This window comes from Diceros bicornis, chromosome 30 (assembly GCF_020826845.1).
Source record: "Diceros bicornis minor isolate mBicDic1 chromosome 30, mDicBic1.mat.cur, whole genome shotgun sequence".
NCBI classification, from domain to species: domain Eukaryota; kingdom Metazoa; phylum Chordata; class Mammalia; order Perissodactyla; family Rhinocerotidae; genus Diceros; species Diceros bicornis.
The window spans coordinates 14,589,644-14,613,393 of record NC_080769.1 but is presented as its reverse complement, the minus strand read 5'-3'; the positions used below and the strand labels follow the sequence as shown (position 1 = coordinate 14,613,393).

Genomic DNA, 23,750 nt, shown 5'->3' with positions numbered 1-23,750 from the left:
GTCACATAGAATCCAAAAGATGGGATGGAGGTAGAAAGAGAAAGGCACTTGGACAGGACAAATTGCCAAATACAAACGCACTAGTGGCTGATATCATGAAAACAAGGCACAGAAAAATAACCCAATCCATCCATTCCTATGACCACTATAACAAAAATCTGTGAAACTGGGTTTGCCAATACAGTTTCATGATGCGTGTGACCAGTTATACCTGAAGGTATTTTCTATGCAGTGGAAGCACCAAATAGAATGTATGTGTGTTTTGGTGGGGGGAGTGGAACTCTCACAATTTCCGTCACCCTTCCCCAGTCTTTACTAATGATAAGAATATTGTGAACTTTTTCTCAATCGCAGATAAAATGCTCTGTAAAAAGTAGCTTCAAGACTATTCCCACATAACTAAACTGCCGTCCGAGTTCCTCACTCTGAAGAAATAGCTGTTGCTTCTGTTGTCAAAACTGTAGTGAAATGACAAGTGACAATCGGTTAGTCTGGTCTCTTGGAACCCTTTTTTCCTCCTCCCTATTTGCTTGTGCATCTTCCATTCTCCATCCCCTTTTCACTGTCTTGCCATTCATCTTCTATTTTCTGACAATATGTAGGGACCTGTCTTAGTCCCAGCTCCACCTACCAGTCCATTCCAAGAGAGATTTTGGCTCAATCAGCCAAACAAAAATTCACAAAGTCTGGTCTCATTTTTCATCTTACCGTACCAGGATTGGGCCCTCAGACCAGTTCAAAGTACAGCCTGGTGGTTCCCTGGCCTCAAAGATTCCCTCCTCTCCTTGCTTACATCCAGCCCACTACACCAGCTGCCTGCCACCACTGGCACATGCACATTCTCCAACTCAGATGGTGCCACTCACCCCACAATTAACCCTGATGGGAGCCATGTTCCACTTCCGACTCGGAAGCCTGTGTTCCATTTTCAGTGCTGATCTCAGACCACCTCCGGTGCATGCCTCGGTTCACTTATGGTGCAGCCCTCTGTGCTCCCCTGATGACCTGACTTGGAACCAACAGGAAGTTAAACCTCTAGTTCAACTGAAAAATAGTAGGAGAGCCTCTGCCTCAGGTAACGTTTTGAGATATATGGTGCCCCTCCCTGGCCCCACTCCTCTGAACACTAGCACACTCCTACCCCTCAACCTCATGATGATAAGTCAAAGGACTTTGTGGAGCCCCTCCAGGTTGGGCAACAGCAGGACCTGGGACTTGCTGGGTCACTAGAAAGACCCAAAGCCGTATCCCTTGTGAGGTAGGAGAAGTGAGAACTTGGGTTCAGGGTTTGAACATCTTTGAATTAGTCTGGCCTAATTCTAATTATTTTTATTGAATATGTAGCATTTTTTTTCCTCTGTGGGTATAGATGTATTACTTCTAGATGCATTATGTTGTCATTTCCTTTCTTAGGGCATCCTTGTTAAGTTTCTACCTAGATACTTATGTTCAAAGATATAGTGGAAGGATGCACCCTCTCTTTGCATTCTTGCAGACAAAATTCCCCTATGAAATATTTGTGTACTAACCATAGTAAATGTTTTCATTTATCCAGTTCCTCAGGCAAAAAAAAAAAAAAAAAAAAGAAACATTGATAGTTATCCTTGACTCCTCTCTTTTCCTCTTGTTCCACATCCTATCCATCACCAAAGTGTGACAAATTTTTCTAAGTTATATACTGAGTTCAGAATTGCTTGCCTGGATCATTTCAGTAGCCACGTGCTTCCTCACTTAGTCCTCTCTGGTCCATTCACCAACCAGAAACCAGGGGGGTTATTTCAGCATGTAAGAGAGGTCCACACCCTTTAGTGAATTCCTAAAATAGATTTTGGAGGTAGACTGCCTGAGTACCAGCTCTGTGACCTTGGACAATTACATAACCTCTAACACTCCTCGTAGGTAAAATTGGAGTTAATATTGTTTGCTCCAAAGATTGCTGTGAGGATTAAATGAGTGAATACATGTCAGGTGCCTAGAACATCCCTGGCACATGGTAAGGCAACATGAAAATTTTCACTATAATTATAATAAAACTTACTGTTGTGATCGCCTATTAATTAAGTTGAATCATATGAAATTTCCAATATACAACCATTTTTGACATATTATTGTTGAATAAATGATAAAACTAAGTTTAGAAAGATTGTGTAGCATAAAAAAAGATTGGAGAGGAAAATATTATTAGGAGAACAATAAGATGAAGTAAATTGCTTTGCTGGCAGGCCTGTAATCTGGCTGTAATTGCTTTGCAATTTACAGAACACTTTCTGATACATTGTTTCATTTAATTCTTATAGAATGCTTTTCAGGGTGTTATTACTGCTGTCTCTGAAGGAGTCACTGCCTTGCACAAGGTCACCCCACATTAAATAACACAACTAGGATGGAAACATATTTTTGAGTGTGAATTCCATGTAATATTTTGTTTTCCCTTCATAGCATCATCTTTCCTCTCAAGAAAGTGATGAAATAGTGTTGATCCATAGGAACCTAGTATTAGAGACATCTTTTATGTCTGCTCATAATCTCAACCATAGCAACCATATAATACATTCTGTGACATGCTTACGCTCAGATGATAAACACTATGTCTTTGAAAGAGTGGTGATGTAAGAAGGAATTTTGGTTTCATGCTTTCTAGATTTTCAAGTCCATGCTTAGAGCTCTGGAGAAGCTTGAAAAGAGGAAATGGGTGAAAATAGTCCAAAATGAAAGAAGATTGATGCATATGTAACTTTAGTGATCACTTCAAATGTCTCTTTTTGTTCATGGTCTGTGTCACCCCACTATAATAAATGCTCTTAGTGTAGATCACTGCTGTCTTGCAGCAAGTGGTAGGCAATAAGTTAATATTTGTTGAAGGAATGAAAATGGCCTTAAGTACATCTGCTCTTTATACACCAGAGAACAGCCCCATTCCAGGCAAATGGCATCATTAGTTAACTTTCAAAACTCATGTTCTTATTTGCTCATAACCATGGATTCAAAACTCCCTTTTATTTCCTGCTAAGTACACAAGAATTGTGTTGTGTCTCATTAGGGAATGTTTGCACAGTCTCACTACAAAAGAAAGACCTTTTAGCCTACGGTCTGCTGGTTCCAGCAGGTGCCAACACTATACTTCTCTCTAAACAATTAGCTATTGATTTGCTATCCTTATAAGCAGTGATCTGAAATGGAACTTAATTTGATCAGTGTCATGCAAAAGTAGACACTTACTGTGTCTCTAAGTGATGATGTGGATAATAATGAAGATAACTAAAAATTCACTCTGGTTTTGCCAAGTGCATCTGGGTAAAGGGTACCTTGAAATCATAGAAGTTTAGAACTCAAAAACACTTTTCAAACTCTTTATATTACAGATGAAGAGACTGAGGTCTAAAGAGGTTAAGAGATTTGACCATGATTAATTCTTGAGACTAGGGTAGGATTCTCTAATTCTCAGCTGACCACATTGTCATGTCTTAGCACCAAATAACCAAGAGAGAGAAGTCTGTTGACTTCTAGGCAGAAATGATTCCTCTTCACATTTTTACTTTCCCTCTCTTAGGTGTCTGCTCTGCCCTGACAAGGGATTTATCTGATGTTTACACTATGCTTAAGATGAGGAAAATGTTACTGGCAAACATTATTGTGATTCAGTGTGGCACTGGAGAGCCCAGTCATGGAAAAATGAGAATAGAAAGAATAAGAGGTAAATAATATTAGAGAAGAAGAGAAAAATCTAATATTTTAGTGGGAAATAACATAAAATTTAGAACTAGTAATTAAGTTGAGTAATGAGAAACAATACTAGATAACTATATGAAAAATCAAAACTACTGTTATATTAGCAACAACTAGTTTAAACATGTAAATAATTTTTCTAGCTTTTGGAGCAATGAATTATTTAAAATAAGCATTTAAAATAATTGGATCTATTCAATATTAAGTTATAAGTTATATAAGTTACACGAAGAAGATTATAAAGATATACCAAATGACATAAGGCTCTAATTAAATGGAGAGACAAATTATATTTATGAATGAAAAGAATTAGTGTTTCAAAGAATTCAGTTTTCCAAGCATTATTCAGAATAAATGTACTTAAAACCAGCTTTCAAAATGGTACAGTAGTTGTTTTATAGACAATAAGATATCCACTTTCAAAATAAAACTCTGGGCTGTAAACATTATTCACAAGTAAATCACTCCAAATGGATTATGGGGCTAAAATTAAAAGTAAAAATCCCCAGTGCAAAACAGTGGTGGATGACAACACAGGAGAATATCCAATATCTCAGAATTAGTACAGTTATTCTTAATATATACGGTTAAAAATGTCTGGTTGAAAAGAAGGATGAGAGAAAGTACAATGAAAGATGATATGGTCTCAGATTTTCTTTTAGATTCTGAATCTTGAGAGGACTATTCCAGCCTAAAATATTGGACAAAGAAATAGAAATCTGTGGTTTTTAAACATATAATGAAAGGACATATTTAAATAATAGTATCATGTATCAGTTAGCTTCTGCTGTATAACAAATTGTCTTAAAATTTGGTGGCTTAAAATAAAAATAAAAATAATTTTTTTTCTCAACATTCTGTGGATTATCTGGGCAGTTATTTTGATCTGGACCTATTGGTGGCTCAGCTGGGATTGGATGGTCTAGGATGAGCTTACTCACATATCTGATGGTTGACTTGAAGTCACTTGGAGTGATGGAGATGTGCAGTCTATCTAGACTCATTTACACGTTGACAGCCACAGTTTTCCCAGGGGCAGCCAGAGAAGGATAAGTACCAACAATGAGCAAATGTTTTTCAAGCCTTTGCTTACGTCATTTGCTAATGTCCCATCTGCCAAACCCAGCCAAAAGCCAGGAGACAAGGAAGCCCATTGATGTAGATCATCTTGATTAACCTTCCTGGATACAGCAAGAGAGAGAAAGTGGATTTGCTGGGGCAAATGGAAGATATCCAGAATTGTTCACTCCTTTTGTTTCTTAGAATCTACTCCTGTCAGTCACCTGGGTTGAAGGTTATGTCCCTGCCCAGGAATTGTATCAGCTAGTGTACCATCCTGAGTGCTCTCAAAGCATTGATACTCCCATGTGCAGTCTAAAATAGTTGTCTCCACAAGTGTTCTTCATGTAAGATGGGTTATGGTGTTCTTGGGAGGAAAGTGCAAACGATAATTAATATAAAGGTCCTGGTTCCTATAGGGTGGGCACTTCTACCAGGAGACAAAGGATGAATCCCATTGAATGTTATGACTGCTGTGATGCCAGCACAAGGAAAGAAGCCATCATGGCTTCTGGCATGGGTAATTCTTCCAGAGGACATGGGCCTTCTGTTATACAGTCAGGACAGAGAAGACATTGGGCATTCAGGTAGCCCACTGGGATATCATTTGATATTCTTTCCCCAATTTTGTTGATAAATTAGTGCAGCAGCTGTATCCTGAGAAGGGCATGGTGACCAGGTGCTCAGACACCTCAGGGATGAGCATCTGGATCATCCCTCCAGGTAAGCCACCTAGACCAGCAGAGGTGCTTGTCAATCTAAATGGGAGAGTAGGAGGAGTGGGATGGTAAGTATCAACTGCAGCACCAACAAAAGCTGCTGTTCAGAGCTGCCTGTAATTTGTCCCACTGATCTTCCTCTTGTAAGTTTCCCCAGTCAGCATGACCAACCAGAACACTGTGTGTGCTGGTTTTAAGAAGCAAGTGCATCTGAGGGGCATAAGTCATGGACCATCATGGAGACAGTGGTATATTTCCAAGATTCTTCTTTTGGGACTAAGTCATTCACTCTTGTAGCTGCCAGAAATGTTTTAAGGGCTCATGCTACTACGCTTTCTGGGAATTTCCTTGGGCCAAAGGAAAGTGCCACACCTGAGATTATGACCACTCCCAATGGCAGCCCATTTCCAACGACTGGTTCATGTGGGGGGTACAATAGCCTACTTCCTTTGCCTCAATTTGGGACACGCTTGATGTTCTCTATGGGATCAACTGTTGTCTCCATTTTTAAGCTACCGCAGTTCAGTCTCTTTTTCTGTCCAGTCTCAGTTCTCTCCTTTACACATGGTTACCTCAAGCCAGCGACAAACTTATTGTGCCAAAGTTTCTTCATCAGTAAAACGGGAACAATGAGAGTGCCTACTCTGTAGACTTGTATTAGGGATTCAATCAGTTAATATATGTAAATCACTTATGAGGCACCTTGGTATATAGTAAACATTATATATTATCTTTTATTATGAATTAATTAAAGTTCATTGTAGGATTATACTGACCAAAATAAGCCACACACAAAAAGAGCAAATATTGTACGAATTTCAATAACAGGCAAAAAATAATTTGTGATAGGAAAAAAAACAGAGTAGCAGTTGCATCTAAGTGCAGGTTGTGGCGAGAGGTGGTGCAGAAGCAGGGACTGGCTGAGAGGATGTGAAGGGACTTTGTGGGATGAGGAGAGTGCTCTACATCTTGATAGGAGTGCAGGTCACACAGGTGTATGCATTTGTCAAATGCATTGAATTTCACATGTTAGGTCTGTATGTTGCTCTGCATGTAACTTATACCTCAATTTAAATTAGAATTATTTTGCTAAGTGAAAGAAGCCAGAGACTAAAGGCATTTTATTGTATGATTCCATTGTATGACATCTGAGAAAAAGCAAAACAGTAGGGAAGGACAATTAATCAATGGTTTCCTGGGATAAGGAGTAAGAGAGGAGGATGACTACAAAGGGGCGGCACAATAGAATTTTGGAATGATGGAATTGTTCTATCATGAATGTGTTCAGGTGTGTATCATGCTCAGTCATGATGGTGTAGATGCATACACAACTCTATGCATTTGCCAAAACCCATAGAATTGTACACCACAGAGTGGATATTACTGTAGGTTAAAAAAAAATTTAATCCACCAGCTAGTGGAGGGAATGTAAAATGGAATAGAAGCTATATAAAATGAACCTAACTGTATTACAAATGAAATAACCATAATGAAGGGTATGAGAAGGAAATGAAATTTACTTTGGAAAACTGTATTAAGACCAGATACTGTAAGGCTGGATACAAAAAGAACTGACCAGAAATCCTGGAGTCTAGTTCATAAACTTGTTTCTCAGAAGGGTATGGGTTAGCAATTGTTAAACTACTTTATTTATGTACTAGGGCTGAACAGCTAAGTTAATATATTGTAGATCATGAGAGCCAGTTTCTCACTGTCAAAGAAACATGTTACAAACAAGGGAAGAGAGAAGACTAGAATGAACACTGGGTGCTGGATTAAAATTGGAAGCATCAGTATGAATTCATGCTTTTGATGAATGGATGGATGGATGGATGGATAGAAGGAAGGAAAGATAGAAAGATAGATAGATAGATAGATAGATAGATAGATAGATAGATAGATAGATAGATAGATAGAGATAGATAGATAGAGATAGATAGATAGATAGATAGATAGATAGATAGATAGATAGATAGACAGATAGACATAGATAGACAATGTGTGTATGTAGAGGATAGTATACATTCATATATTTCCAAGGCCTATCGGCTCAAAAGGCCTAGAAGCAATGACACTCCAGTAGCAATGAGAACACCTATCACTCAAATCTTGGTTTCTAAAGTACTCTTCTAAAGAAAAAGGAAAAAGAAGGAACCAGGGCTCTTTCGAGAAATGGCTGATGCCAGGGCTGGGGTAGGTAAAATACAACCTGATCCTGAAACACCTCTGAAGCATATTCCAAGAGAAAATAAAATTCACAAAGAGACAGCCCACAAAATCTGCCTAAGTATCCCCCTCCGGTCCCTGAATAACACCTAAGCTGTACATATGAAGGGAAAGACTCTAGGGGATTGAGAAGAGAAAAACCACTGGAAACTGAATATTGGGCAGAAATTTCAGAGGCCACACATCCCAGGAGGTGGAGGTTGGTTTTCGGATTCATCTGGAGTAGAATGACCTTGATGAAAAACCCTGGGTTCCCATAATGACCCTAGAAACGTCACACTGAGAGTGAGGACTACACCCTTTGCAAAACTGAAATAAATCTGTCCTTTTAGAGGCTAAAACCCAGCCATCATAGGTTCTAGGTGATCCTTTAGTTATACAACTGCCTGCCATGACAAAACCTAATCTTTAGAGGAATGCAACACGATTAAGAGCCTCTACAAGTTATTGTGCACAAGATCCAGCATACAATAAAAGGTTACTAGACATGCAGAGCAGCAGGAAAACCTTCTCTATTATGAATATATAAATCAATAGAAGCAGACCCAGAGACAATGCAGAGATTGGAGTTAGCAGACAAACACTTCAAAATAACTATGAAGAAAAGGGAGGAAACATGGACAATTGTAGACACTGAAAGACAAATTGCAAATCTTTAAAACAACCAAAGAAAAAGGACACATTGCTTTCAAAAGAGCAACAATAAGACCTGTAACTTTTCAAAAGAAACTATAGAACAAGAAGACGATGAGCGGCCGGCCCCGTGGCATAGCAGATAAGTGCCCGTGCTCCGCTGCTGGTGGCCCAGGTTCGGAACCCGGGCGCGCACTGATGCATCACTTGTCAAGCCATGCTGTGGTGCCATCCCACATAAAGTGGAGGAAGATGGGCACAGATGTTAGCCCAGGGCCAGTCTTCCTCAGCAAAAAGAGGAGGATTGGCATGGATGTTAGCTCAGGGCTGATCTTCCTCACACACACACAAAAATAAATAAAGCATTCACCTTAAAAAAAAAAGAGAGAAGAAAACAACGAATGACATCTGACATCTAAAGTGTTTCATGGAAAAAGAAAAAAACCCTACCCATCTAAGATTCTGAGACCTAAGAAAAATATTCCTCAAAAATGCAGACTAATTAAAGATGTTTTCCAAAGGGGGTTTAAAAAAACAAAAGCTGAAAGAATTAATCAAAAATGGAACTGTACTTCAAGAAACACTAAAGAAAGCTCTTCAGGCTGAAACAAAAGAATTCCATGTGGAGACACATAACGTTAAGAATAATTATCAGCAGTAAAAAAATGTAAGTAAACACAATGAATATTGACTGTATAAAAGAACCCTGTATAGATTTACAACTTTTGTGTAAGTCTAAACTTTCTCAAAATAATATGCTTTTAAAAACACAATGAACTAATCCCCCAAAACTACAGATGATGGAAGCCACTGCAAGAGATCCCCCAGTGCACCTCCCAAGATTAGAGATTATGGAGCTCCAGCAAGTGATACTCACAATCTGCATCCAACAGTAGAGGTGACAGAAGCCCTAGCAAGGGACCACCAGTTCCCTCCAAAGCTAAAGGCAACAGGACCTCAGATAGCAACTGTCATTCCCAAACACAAAATGCTAGGGTCTGAGCAAGCAAGACCTCCATTCCCCCAGACTAGAAATGATGGAAATCCAGCAAGCACCCCTAGTCACTTCCAATCCTAGAAATGACAGCAGCCCCATAAGCAACTCCCTCAGCTGCTCCTCAACACTAGAGAATGAGTAGCCCCAGCCCAGTGACCCACCCAGGCTATGCCAACAATACAGACAAGGGCAGACCCAGAAAGTGAAACGTCTGATCTCCCCAAACACTAGAAGAAAAGGAGCTCTATAGAGACCCCTCCAGTTCCCCTGACTAGAGATAAACGGAATCCTATGCAATTATCCCCACAATTCTCTCCCCAAATTAGAGACAATGAGACCTCCATTCAGTGACCCCTTCCTATCACCCCAACACTTGAAAAACCCAAGGGGGAACCACAGGCAGACAGTGGCTCTCCAGGCTCCAAACACCAGAGACAACAGGAACCACAGCCTCATAACCTCCATTTACCACCAGCATCATGAGGGCTCCATCAGATAGTGGAAGCTTCAACAAGTGATCCCTCATATCCTGGCAAGATTAGAGATGATGGAAACCCCAAGAAGCAACTTACAACCTCCTACACATTAAAGAAGAAAGGAACCCCAGCAAATGTCACACTGTGCTCACCCAACATAAACCCCAGCTTGCCTCCCTTGACTCCCAAGACCAGATATGAGTATCCCCAGCAAAGAGTAACCCCAGTCTCACCCCATAGACAAGCAATGACCAGAGTCTCAACAGGCAACCCACCAGGTTCTCCAATATCAGTGTCAAACAGAGCCTCAGACAACTACCTCTGTTCCCATCATCACAAAATAAAAGTGGATAGAAGCATCAGCAAGCAGCACTCTCAACACAAATGAGGGCAGCCCGCAATGCAAATCCCTGAAGTTCCTCCCAACAGGAGATGAGTGCCCCTTCAGTAATCCCTCCCTTATCCCAAAGAGAAGGAACATTCTGAGCCCAAGCTGGCAACTCTTCAGCCTCCATTTGCGAGGTAGATGTCTCTGTCCCCAGTTGTAGTGGATAGATAAAGCCCCATCCAACCTAGTGTCCCCTGCCCTGGGGAATGTAGAGGACCCCAGTCTCAGAATAAGGAAGACAAGCTAGAGATGCCCCAGGATCCCCTTATAAAGGAGGTGACAGGAACCCAGGAAGCAAAACTTCCCCCAACATTTCCTGCCCCAGCAAACCCCTCTTATCTGCTGCATTCCCTGCTGACCCTCAGAACATCTACTGCTCAAAGAGGCAGTAGGGGCCAGGGAAGGCTGGAGCTGGGGGAGAGGCTGAGAAGGATAGAGAGGAGTAAAAATGAAGGGAAAATGAGACATTCCATGTTGTCCCAAACCCAGCCATGAATTCCAGAGGCCCCAACCAGCCCCAATTAAACCAGTCTCTTGGGGGCAAGCTGGAGCAGAAGAAAAGAAATTCTGGGCTAGTGAGGAGAGGTGGCCTGGTGAAAAGGTAGGTTTCCTAGCTGCCAAGATGGCCACCAATGATTGTGGCCATCTGTATTCATGCCCTGGCAGTCTTCTCCCACATTCAATGAGACATGACCCAAGTGATCAATACAGTGCTGCAGAAATGACAGCATGTCACATCTGAGGCTATGTCATAAGACACACTGAAGCTTCCTTCTTGGTCTCTTAGATTGCTCCCTCTCTGGGGGAAGCCATCCACCATGCCATGAGGATACTCAAGCAGCCCTGTAGAGAGGTCCATGTTTAGAGGAACCAACTTGTCAGCACTAATTGTTCTCCATTCAGGGAGCCACCTGGGGAGATCTGCCAGCCCTTGTCAAATTTCAAACTCTAATTAACATGTGTGCTAAAATGTTTAGAGGTGACGTCTACTGCCGTCTGCAACCTACTTCAAAATGTGTTAAACAGAAAAGGATTGATGGACAATGAAGGGTAGAAGTGGCAAAGCAAGTACAGTAAAATGTTAGTGATGGAATGTAGGTGGTGGACTCTATTAGCTTATTAGAGCTGCCATAACAAAGTACCACAGACGGGGTGGCTTAAACAGCAGAAATTCACTTCTTACCATTCTGGAGGTTAGAAATCCAAGATCGTGATGCCAGCAGAGTTGGTTTCTCCTGAGGCGTCTCTCCTTGGCTTGTAGATGACCATCCTCTTGCTGCCTCTTTATGTGGTCATCCCTCTGTGCACGTGTGCCCCTGACATCTCTTTTTTTGGGGAGGAAGATCAGCCCTGTGTTAACATCTGCCAATCCTCCTCTTTTTGCTGAGGAAGACTGGCCCTGGGCTAACATCCGTGCCCATCTTCCTCCACTTTATATGGGACGCCGCCATTGCCAAGCAGTGGGTAGGTGCGCGCCTAGCATCAGAACCAGCGAACCCGGGGCCACCACAGTGGAGCGCGCTTACTTAACTGCTGCGCCACCGGGCCAGCCCGCATTTTACTTTTATTACCTCTTGAAAGGCTCAACCTCCAAATAAATTCTCATTATGAGGTATTAGAGATTTTGGCTTCAACATATAAATGTGGGATGGGGACAGAATTCAGTCCATAGCATGAATGTTCACTATAAAACTCTTTCAAATTATCTCCATGCTTGAAAATTTTCCATAATAAAGTGGGTGCAGGTCATGTGCTAAGTCAGTAAAGAAAAAACGGATAGTTAAAAAAAAAATCGTGTTGGAACCACCAGTTGTTCTGTGGACTAGGGATTATCACAGATTTAAATGTAAAAGTTGAAGCTGTAAAAGTCCTGGAAGAAACCAAGAGACAAATCGTTTAAATATAATCTCAGAGGACAGGTGGTCCTTTTAGAGTATAATGTAAACCAAGAAACAAATAAAAATTAATACATTTGATTTTATTTAAAAGAAATCTGCATGACAGCAAGGACTAGAAGGAAAGACAAAGGAAAAAAAAAAAAAAGGAAAATGTTGGCAACTCATCACAAAATGCTAACATTATAATATAAAGAATTCCTACCGACCAAAGAAAAAGACCAAGAATCCATTGGAGAAATGGATACATGCCAAGAACAGTTCGCAGAAGATACAGAACGCTCTCAATATAAGAGATGATTCCCAAATTCTCCCATCAAAAGAACAATACGAAGTAAAACGCCGAAATTCCGTTTTTATTTATCAGATGAGGAACATTTTTTTGTTGGTTTAATATGTTAATGTATTAGCCAGGATGTGGAGAAAGCGGCACTCGGATACCACGGTGACGGGAGGGTGAATTTGAACACCCTACGCCCGCGGACTCACGGACCTGGCGAGACCCAGCGATCCCCGCGGAGCCCCGCGCCGCTGCGAGCGGCGGAAAGAGCCGAACTGTGACAGAAATCGGAGACAGCCGAAACCAGGCGGAGAGAGCCGAAGGGAACCACTGAGCCGAGGAGCGGCGGAGACACGCGGAGGGAACCAAGGACGGGCGTAAAGAGCCGAAGAGGTGAGGAAAGGGCCGAGGTGGGGTGGAAGGACCGGGGTTTGGCGGGGGGAGCCGAGCCCAGCCGAAAAGCGGCGAGAGGCGGCGGAGAGAGCCGAGCCCAGGGGCCGCTGGGAAGAGCTGACAGGTCGTGGGCGGTGAAGCGAGAACAGGCGGTTGGCGCCTCAGAAGGAAGCGGAGGCGAGGACGGCGGAGAATGAAGGCGACCGCGCTGGATGGGGCCGTGGACGTGGAGCCCGGAGCCTTCGACGCGCCCGAGGTGCCCCGAGCGCCCCCCCGGAGGGTCGTGGACGCGGTCCCCGCTGCCCTCCTCCCCGCTCCCCCGGCCCCGCCGCTGCCCACGGCGCGGGGCGCTCTGGCCGGACAGCGGCGTGTCCTCCGCCCACGACGAGGACGCGCGTGTCCCCGCGGCTGCATCCTCCGGACGTGATGGCCGCGTGGAGTCTGGCGCCGGTGTCCGCGCGGGGACTGACCCCGGGGGTGCAGCCTCTGACCCGCGCTGAGCCCGCGGACCCAGCCCGTGGGGAAGCCGCTGGGGGCAGTGACCACGCCGGCTGACCGGGGGTCTGGGAAGAGGCCCCCATCCTAGACCGAGGCTGGAATGCGAACTGTGGGCCCCTCCTGACCGTCTCCCCACTTCCAACACCAGCGCCAGGCTCTCATTCAGGGCTCTTGATTGTGTGAAACAGGATTGTTAGAGGGATCGCTCACGGACCCTCTGGGAGGATGGGGAGGGGGACGGGCTGGAGCCCCGCTGAGGCCGCTTCTATTAGCTGTTGTCCAAATCCATCGTCATCAGAGCGTTGCTCCAACCTCCAAGTTCAGAGTCGGCGTGGGTTCAGAACTGTGCCCTGGTTGTGGTGGGGAGGCTGCAAATAGAAGTATCTGGCATTTTCTGCTTTTAAATTGGGAAGCTGTTGTTATGTACCCCCAGGATCATAAAATGGGGGAAGCCTTCAAACACAGAGGCTGAGGAACCAAGAAGGATGGCAGATGTCTAGTAGGAGGCCCTGTACTGTAAGTTCTTTTAAGAGGAACCACTGGAGACCACAGTACCAGAAACCTTGGGAATTTCCACTTCTGGTGGACTTGCTAAGGGCTCCGCTAGTGTCTACACTGAGAAGGGCTAGTGTCTAAAGAGGTCTGAGCTGACTGGATGGCAGTGAATAAGAAGGGTGATGGGAGACATTGATCCCAGGCCACTGAAAGTGAGAGTGGGACCAGCAAAAGGTGGACCAGAGCAACCGAAGTGGCCATCAGCTGATGAATGGGTAAAGAAAATATGGTAAATCCATACACTGTATGTTATTCAGCCATAAAAGATGTGAAGGACACGTGCTACACCATGGATGGACCTTGAAGACCTTCTGCTATGTGAAAGAAGCTCGTCAAAGAAGACTACTTATTATATGATTCCATTTTCATGAAATGTCAAATGAGGGCACATCTGTGCAGATAGTAAGTAGATTCGTGGTTGCTTAAGGCTAGAGGGGGAGAAGGAAGCGAGGGGTAATACTCGGTTGTTTCTGTCTGGTTCTTTTTACACTTTCCATCTCTTTATTGATATTCTCTGTGTGTTGAGACATTGTTCTCTTTATTTTCTTTGGTTCTGTGTCCCTGCTTTCTGTTAGCCTCTTGAGCAGATATGAGACAGTTGTTTTAAAGTCCTTGTCTTGTAAGTCCAACATCTGGGCTTCCTCAGGGACAGTTTCTGTCAATTTCCATTTTATTTCATATGAACGGCCTATATGTTCCTATAGCTTCCTATTGTTTGTAATTTTGTGTTGAAAACTGGAAATTTTGCATATTATAATGTGGTGATTGTGCAAATCAGATTCTCCCCCCTCCCCAGGTTTTGCTGTTGTGGCTTTTTATGAGCTGAAATCATCCTTTTGTTTAGTGACTTTTCAGATTATCTTTGCCAAGACTACATTCCTTCATGTATGTGATAGCTGAAATCCCTTTTCTCTTGATGGTTTGCAAGTGACCTGAAAGAGATTCCTCTAAATGCAAGGATCCAAAAAGAACACATTTTAAAAAACCAAAAACCAAACAAACAAAAACCAACTCTCCAGTCTTTGCAGCTGGTCCCCCTTCAACTCTTCCTTAGACTTCACCACCTACTTACATGGAGCCCACAAATCTGCTAGAGATGCAAGCCCGGGTCTTCTCAGGTCTTTTCTGAGCGCACGTCCAGTCCTGGGCATGCACATTGAACTCTGCCTTCCATGTAGATGCAGTGGCCCTTCTAAGCTTTTATTCCCCAAAAAACTTCCTCCTCAGATGCCTCCTTTCCAGATCTTTCTGTCTGTCTGCTGCTTACCCCATTCATCACCCCTTGCCCAGACATCTACCAGTAGGATAGAGCTTTAAATCTTTCATCAGACAATGACACCACCAGGAAAGTCCCTCAGGCCTGATGGGGAGAAATCCATGTCAGCTTCTGCACTGGTCCCTCAGGGACACAACAGACAGGTCACTACCACCCGGTCACACAATCACCCTGTTTCAAGGACAAGGCCAATGTTTGTCCCCTGGCACCAGGTAGCCATGTAAGGAATGTGGGCTCCCAGCCTCACGACCTCTGCTGTACTGGGGAATGGCAGCGGGTAGGTGTTAACCAAAAACACCACAATGCTTTCTTACACAAATCCAGCCACGTTTTCCTTCATTAATCACTCCTCTGGTTGCTATAATTTTTGTTGTGTTCTGGAGTTCTGAGACAGTTGATTCTGTCAGTTTTGTCCACTGAATCTTTGCTTCAGTGGAGAGACTGATTCTGTGAGCATATTATTCTGCCATTTGTGTTAACGTGGCTGGGGAAATGTTTTGATATGTCACCCTTTTCCTTATTCTCCCTCATGTTTATTTTGTTTGGTTGGTTTTCAAATTTTTTTCACTTTGTAAAATTTCCATATGAATTTAAGAATTAACATCACAATTAAAAAATCAAATTATGTTATGGTTTTTAACTTTCTTACATTGACTCAAGTACTTTTGAGGAAAACTGCTCCTCCAATATTGTTACCATTCAGATCTGCCTGAGCCATGAACGCCGTCTGTATACTTTGTATGGCTGATGATGAGGCAACCCCTTAGGTCCCACCAGGCATAAGACAGTCACTTCCAAGATGCATTTCTCCCAACTTCAACTATAGGGTAGAGGCTGTAGTAGGTTGAATAAAGTCTCCCAAAAATTTATGTCCACCCTGAACCTCAGAAAGTGACCTTATTTGGAAACTGGTCTAAATGCAGATATGATTTTTTTTTTTGCAGATATGATTAAAGATATGAAGATGAACTCATCCTATGTTTAGGGTGGGCCCTCAATTCAGTGACTGGCATCCTTGTAAGAAGAGATGAGGACACAGAGATATGGAGGGAAGAAGATCATGTGAAAGACGTAGGCAGAGATTGGAGATATGCTGCCGCAAGACAGGGAAGCAGGAACCACCAGGAGCTGGAAGAGGTGAGGGAGGATTCTCTGCTGTTGGTAAACTGTGTGTCAATTGTAGGCCTCTCCCTTTGTTCTCACTCAAACCATAAAACCTAACAGTACCTTGTCTTAAAAATTCTGATTATCATGTGGCTTATCATATGGCTGTCCTGAAGATCATGGACCACGCCCCATGCCATCATTTAAATTTCTCAGGTCCACAGTTATCACCCCTGAACTCCTTCATTTCTCATTGTAACTCACTGAAATCATAGTCTCCATCTAAGAATCAGTAAGGAATAATTTTAAATGTATGGGAGAGAAAACCCAGCTAAATTTAACTTAAAATAATTTAACAAAGTAAGAAGAAGGAAGAAAAGATTCGATGAGGGAAGAAATCAGCTCTTGGTAACGAGACTTGAAGAGCAGATTGTGTCCAGGCACAGAGATGCAGCATACAAATGAGGGGGCAGGTCTTGTCCTGACCGTCCCCCATGCCCCCCCTCCTCTGCTCTCCTCCCAGGTGGCCTCAGACCCTGTCAGCGGCTCCTATGCTGTGACCTCGCTCAGCTCCACTCCCCAGAACTCCAGGTCTGGCAGGTAAGAACCCCGTGTACACCCGGATCCTCCTCCTGTTCCATAAAGGGTCCTGTGCCTGGATCCTGCTGGACCAGAGAGGGCCATTTGACACCCCATTCCTAGGACATTGGGGATTTGGAATATGCAGAGTAGCTCACACTGAGGAATTAGAACACCCTAGTCCTAGGGAAGAGTCAGCCCCACACCAAAGCTGTGGGCTCTGGGAGGGAGCCATCACTATGTTAAATCCAGAGGCCGTTGTCAGGAGGCACGAGGCACAGTTGTCCACCTCCACTCCCTCTCTGCCCTTCTGTTTCTCAGTCACTCTTTGACTCTCTGAAATAGGCTTCCTTCCCCATGACTGCTAAGACTGCTCTATCAAAGCTCTTCAAGAAAGTCCAGAAAATTCCAGATCCTTCCAAAACCACATCAGTCCTTTCCCTTCCTGACCCAGTGAAAGATCCCCCCATCTCACTTCTGTAACTTGACCCTTTTTGGTTAATTTCAGGTGTCAACTTGACAGAGCTAAGGGATGCCCAGAAAGCTAGTTAAGCATTATTTCTGGATGTGTTCACACGGCTGTTTGTGGAAGAGATTAGCATTCAATTCCATAGACTATGTTAAGAGGCCCACCCTCACCAGTGGGCGTGGGCATCATCTAATCTGTTGAGGGCTCAATAGAACAAAAAGGAAAAGAAAGGGTGAGTCCCCTCTTTCCTCCTGACCTGGGACGCCCATTGTTTCCTGCCCTTGGACATTAGAGGTGCTGGTTCTCAGGCCTTTGGACTTCAGCTGAGTTATACCACCAGCTTGTCTGGTTCTCCAGCTTGCAGATGGCAGATTGTGGGACTTCTCTGCCTCCATAACCTCGTGAACCAATTCCTGTAATACATCTCCACTTCTCTACGTTTATATATATTCTATTTCTGTTTCTCTAGACAACCGTGACTAATACACGTGGATGACAATGTCCATAGTAGGTGCATAGAGAGGAACTTTCCCAAAGCAAAGGAGGCTCCCCCACCCCACAGGAGAAAGCAACTCATCCCATCCTGGCAGCATGCATCAGCACATGCACGCGTGCGCACACACACAAACACACACAAACACATCTAACCTTGAAAATGTACTCAAGCTCAAACTCTCTCTCTCTGCCCTATTGTTCATCAAAGTGGTTATTTCCACATGGCATGTTATAAATCCTTTGCAGTTTATTATGTCTTTCCTCGCGTTAAGACTAGGTCAAACAGGGGCGGTGAGTCTGTTTAGCTTTTTTGTAGATCACAGGTTTTACCCCAGAGTTTTGCATGTAGTAGGTGCTTTATAAATAGAACGACCAAATAGTTTTCTCTCCAAACTGGAACATATTGAGGAATGAAAAGGGTAGTGTTAATAATTATGATAGGACAACAGGAAAAATATGTGTTGAAGACATAAATTGAGGATTTAAAAGGTAAGGTGAACAAATCAGTTTTACATTTTAAACAGATCACTGTAACTAGAATCTCGTTGGCTGATTACAGGGAGAGAGGATTTGGAAATCTTAAGCTGTAATTGCCAATTTATTGCAGTATACCAAAAAACTTGATATCTTTGCATAAATGTAGTTAAGTGGATGGGTTTAAAATATTTCAGGAAGTGAACTTTTAGTATTTGAATTAGATAGGTAGGTAGGTAGGTAGGTAGATAGATAGACAGATATAATATATGAGCTCTTTTTGTGTGCAAAGCCATATGAGAACACTGTTGAGGGAAACATCTAGAAAATCTAGATTAGTCATGTCTATATGGAGTATCCCATTTAGTGAGAACTGAATATTGAAAGAAAGAGATGATGCACATATAAGTAAAGTAGAAAAAAATATCAACACAGAGGAAAAATGGAGTTTTGTAATTTAGGTTGCTAGAGCAGGAGAGTTCACTGTGTGGGAATGGTATTTTGTGTCACTTCTGAAAGATGATTAGAAATAATTCAAAAGTGAAGAATCTGTAGGAGGATTCAGGAGGGTGGATGGATGGTTCATTGATATGAATGTGGGGTGGCAGAGTGTCCAGAATGACACTCAGGGACAGACAGGATATTAGCACAAACAAGTGAATTTGGGAACACTGAGAGAGAAATGAATTATTTGGGAAAGTGTTTTTTTCAATTTGGAACCTGGACACTGTGAGTCGAGTCATCACTGATGGGCTGAGTGGGCAGGTAGATATTTGGGTCTGGGGGGCAGAGTCAGATCTGTGCTGATTCTTTGAACATTTTTAGCTCATTAGTGGTATTTGAAGCCAGGGAAATGGATATGATTGCCTAGTAGGAGGGTGCAGGTGGACAGCAGATGTCAGAGCAGGGCTGACGTCTGGGAAGCATCAGGCATTGTGGGTTGGTTGTAAAGAGAAGCCAAGAAGTGACTCAGGAAGTTTGGAGCAGGAGAAGGACAGTATAGCACTGGTGGATCCCAAGGACAAATGAGCTTTCTAAAGGAACTTGAAGGCCACAAAGTCACATGCTACTGCAGGACATGTCAGACAAATAATGAAAAGGCCACATTGGAATAGTAAGAGCCGTGACCTGTGAGCTTAGCAAGAGAAGCATCCACAGAATGGGGACATGGGATCGGTTGCCAGTGTGGAAACAGAGGCATTGGGATGTAAGTGAACTTTTCACAATGAGTCCCTGGCAGGAGGAGGAGAGGGAGGACATCGAGGGTGAGGAGCATTAGGAACAATGGATGAGGGATTGGTTTGTAGATGGTAGAGATTTGTGCATATTTGAAACATGAGGCATGATCCCAGTAGGGAGGTGATTGAAAGTACTGCGAATATTGAAAGCATAAGGTCATTGAAATGGAAAGATGAGATGAAAATCAGAATGGTTTTAGCTAAGAAAGAAATATATCTGTATAAAACAACAGAAATGGTGTGATAAATGAATTACTTATGAGGAAAATTTCTAGATCTGATGACTAGAGTGTGAAATAGTTCTTGTGTGGTGGTTAACAATTTGTGTGTGAGATATGAAGTAGGTCAAGAGAAGATAGTTTTATGGAACTCAAGAAATGGAAAGAAATTAACAGAGCATTCAGGAAGCGTTAGAGAATGCATGGAGGCCCATTGGTTGCTGTTGATTCTCTGTTGGGACCCCCAGGCTCCTCGTGTGCTCTCTCTTCAGCGGTGATCCTCAGTGCAGGTGTCAACATGGCATGGCAGGTATTTGGAATCATCCAAAGTCAGAGGCTTGCAGGGCAGATATGATGAGAGTAAAGAATTAGGGAGCGTTGTCAGTGGGTTATTGAAATGATGGACCACAGAATCCAAGATAATAGGGAGGAGTAGGAAGAGAGAAGGAATAGAGCCTTGTTAAGATACTCTAACTGGAGTAATCTATTTTCTTAAAGAATGGTTATATACGGTAGAGTTCTTTGTGTAAAAAATAGAAATGTGGAAATTTGTGGAGGGAATGTGGTGTTTCTGAGTTACTGATTTGCAAGCAGGAGAATTTTGGGTGAAAACAGGCTCTGGTGTGGAAGTGAGTATCTAAGGGTGGAAGAGTGCGTGATTTCATTAGAGATGGGACACTCAAAGGAGTTATGGAGTCCTTGGATCTTTGTGTCCCAAGAACGTAGGTTACAGGGTACCAGCATGTGTATAGTTGACAATGACAGAGAAGGGAAGAGAATAACATCCTTAAGCAAGACAGAGGAGGCAAGTTGGTCTGGATTTGCACTGATAGTGACACATCAGCTTGATAGTGTCCCAGAATCCCGTTCTCAACGTGTGATGCCTATATCAGCAGCATCAACATCAGCTGGGAACATCTTAGGAGTGAAAATTCTCCGTTGCCTCCCCAGACCTACTTGGGTTGAGTTCCAGCAATCTGAGTTTTAAAAACTCTCCAGTGATTGTGATGGACAGTATGATTTGAGACACATTTCTCCAGGGAGAGAAAGAGGGTGCAATATCCAAATGAGCTGCGAACATTCTCCATGGATGGTAGTCTTCATCCTCCTCTTTGTTCAAATTTTGCATTTTATTCTGTTTTTAAAGAGAAAGCTCAAAAAATATATCCTAACTTCATAGTAGAAACAATGAGACCATGAAACTAAAACCAAGTAGAAAACTGAAGTTCTATACAGTCTGAAGGCTGAGCAGTTGTATATTCCAGAGGTCAGTTACTAGAATCACTTCCCATCCTGGCAGTGAGGTCATGTGCAGTCAGTGGGAGGAGACCTTGGAGAATCCCCAGCAAGTCTGTGGATACAGGAGACTGCAGGGACTCCAGGCCTGCAGCAGTGAAGGAGAACTCTTAAGTCCTTTGGATTCACAAATACCTTAAAAACAGTTGCACTGGGTGGTCCAGGTGAATCCCTGGGCCGTGGCTGGAGCCGAGTGGTCTGCACACCAGCCCTGAGCCCACCCCTGGCCAGTGTCCATATTGGGCAGAGATGAGTCCTGGTTTGGGTGTGGGTCTCTCATAGTCCCTCTGCAGGCAACGAGCATCTTTTGGAGATATCAGGAGACAGACACAGAAAGTGAAGAAAAGCATGGGAGGGAGTGACTATGGCCTCGAGGACAGTCGAGATTGCCCGGGAGGCAGAGAGAGCAAGGAGCCAAGAAAGGCATCCTGAAAACACAGTGAGGAAAGCAACATCGGTGCTGAAGAAAAAGAGAGTGATGTGGTTGAGAAATTCCCCATGAGACAGGCTTGACTCTCACAGCATCTCTTTGTAACGTCCGTCGTGATCTTTACCTTTCATGATAACATCAATTTTTATTTACCATGATTTTTCTTCCTTTTTATATTAAAATTGATAGGATAATTGATGCTGAGGAATTAGTGTTTTGATCTTATATGTTTTTTCATTGAGTGTTAATGAAGAGATGATACCTACTTGAATGAGATTTATCTTTTAATATATATTAAATCTGATTCCATATATTATTCTGATTTTGCATGTAATTTTTTTTTTTTTAGCTGAGGGAGATTCACCCTGAGCTAACATTTGTTGCCAATCTTCCTCTACTTTGTATGTGGGTCACCGCCACAGCATAGCTGCTGAGTGTTGTGGGTCCACACCTGTGAACAGAACGTGGGCTGCCAAAGCAGAGCTTGCCAAACTTAACCACTAGGCCAGGGGCCAGCACTATGATTTTGCATCTAATTTTAACATAAAATCCATCAGTCTTTCTCTTCTTTGTCACATGGTAATTCAGACATAGGTCATTTCTGTATCATGAATTAAGTATCTCTTGTTTGTTACCTGGCAAACCTGTGTAGCTTTGATTTTGGAATCTTAAAAATGAGCACACCCCCTGGGGGCATTATTTTCCCCGTAGAGAACCTTGCAGCAGGCTCATTGCCTTCCTTCCCACACCAGATCCAGAGTCGTGGAAATGGGTTCACCTTGCACGCAGCACAGAGCACATAGGAATTACTCCACAAACATGTGGTAAGTGAACAGTTGGTGGCATCATCAGGTCATTCACAGAACGAGACTGAGAGAGAGCTTCCTTAGGTCAGGAAGGAGAAGCATTCCTTTATATTTTCAATCAATGTTTTAATGTGTAACATTGTAACATGAACACCGAGTATACTATTTGTATCAAAATTGTGTTCTGAAAGTTTTCAAAAATCTCTAAATCTCAGAGTAGAGAAAAATCAACCTCTGTGAACCTGTCACTTGCTTCAAAGATTGTCAACTCGTATACCGTCTGGCTTCGTTTATCCTCACACCCACCCCGCTAGAGTTAACCAGCTGAGATGGCTGAGAGCACATCATTTCAGCTGTAAATATTTTCAGTTTCTCTTACAGATGAGGGATTTTTTTGAACACAAACACAATAATGTTATCACACACAAAAATAAAAGTGTCATTCCTATAATCAACTATCTGGTCAGTATCCAAAGTCCCCCAGTTTTCTCAAGGTGATTTCCTGGTTTTGCATTTTATTTGAGTCAGGATCTTAAAAAAAACCCTTTTTTTGCAATTGGTTGATGTGTTTCTGAAGTGGCTTTTACTCTCTTACTAGTTCATGCATCTGGATGTTTGGGTGGGATATGCCTGTGTGTGTTTACATGTCTACACCAAGGTGTGAATTCTTTCTTTCCTGGATGGCAGTGCCCTGGCAGGAAGGGCCTGGGCTGTGGGAACCAGGATTTCTACTCTGCATCTGGCTGAACTGAAAAGGCCTCCCTGGGTGACACTTGCAGCCTTCAGAAAAGAGGGGGAAGAAGTACCAGGGAATTCAAGACAATGGCCCTTGTCTTACAGGGTGTTTCTAGGGCATGATGTTCAAAATGCCGGATGGTAACCCTTTAGCTCCTAGTCGTAGGGTGGGTTCTTGGGGTGAGCTCAGAGTAGTGTCTGTTTACCACCCATGTGGGAAGCGTTTCAGTATTTTAATTGTTAAGTTTGTGTCTGTTGTGTCTGTGTTGTCTAAGATGTGTTGCATTCCCCTGCTGGACCCACTCCTATACCTGCCCCTCTCATGCCTCATCTTTAAAAACTCCCAACAGGCAAGTTTCACATCTCTGTAACACATAACCACATAACCACAGCACAGACTGGGGAAAAGAACACAGTCATCCCAGGGCTACGTGCTCTATGCGCTCAGGCCCAGCTGCCCCTTTGGGACAAGTCAGTAACAACGTGACTGAGTGTGTAAACTAGTGATTGTCTGAGACCATGGACCTCAGAACACCAAGGTCCCAGATGTCACCCTAGGCAGCAATGGACAGTGTGGGTCATTCAGTGGCCAGGATTAAGGTCTATTATCTTGGCAAACCAGAGCTCACCCCTGATCCATCAGGCCCAGCCAGGGAGGAATGGCCATGATGTACCTGACAGAGAGGCTGGGGGCCTTCTAGGGAATTTCTGCCCCAAAAGAATCATATAAGGAAGTGCGGGGATGCTGGAAATCCTAGTTCACAGGGAGTGGTGAGGTTTATGGA

General features: G+C 43.2%; 1 pseudogene; it reads right to left on the bottom strand.

The window, feature by feature from the left end:
* Positions 1-23,750, bottom strand: part of LOC131394240 (adhesion G protein-coupled receptor E1-like) — a 737,363-nt pseudogene that overhangs the window by 309,750 nt on the left and 403,863 nt on the right.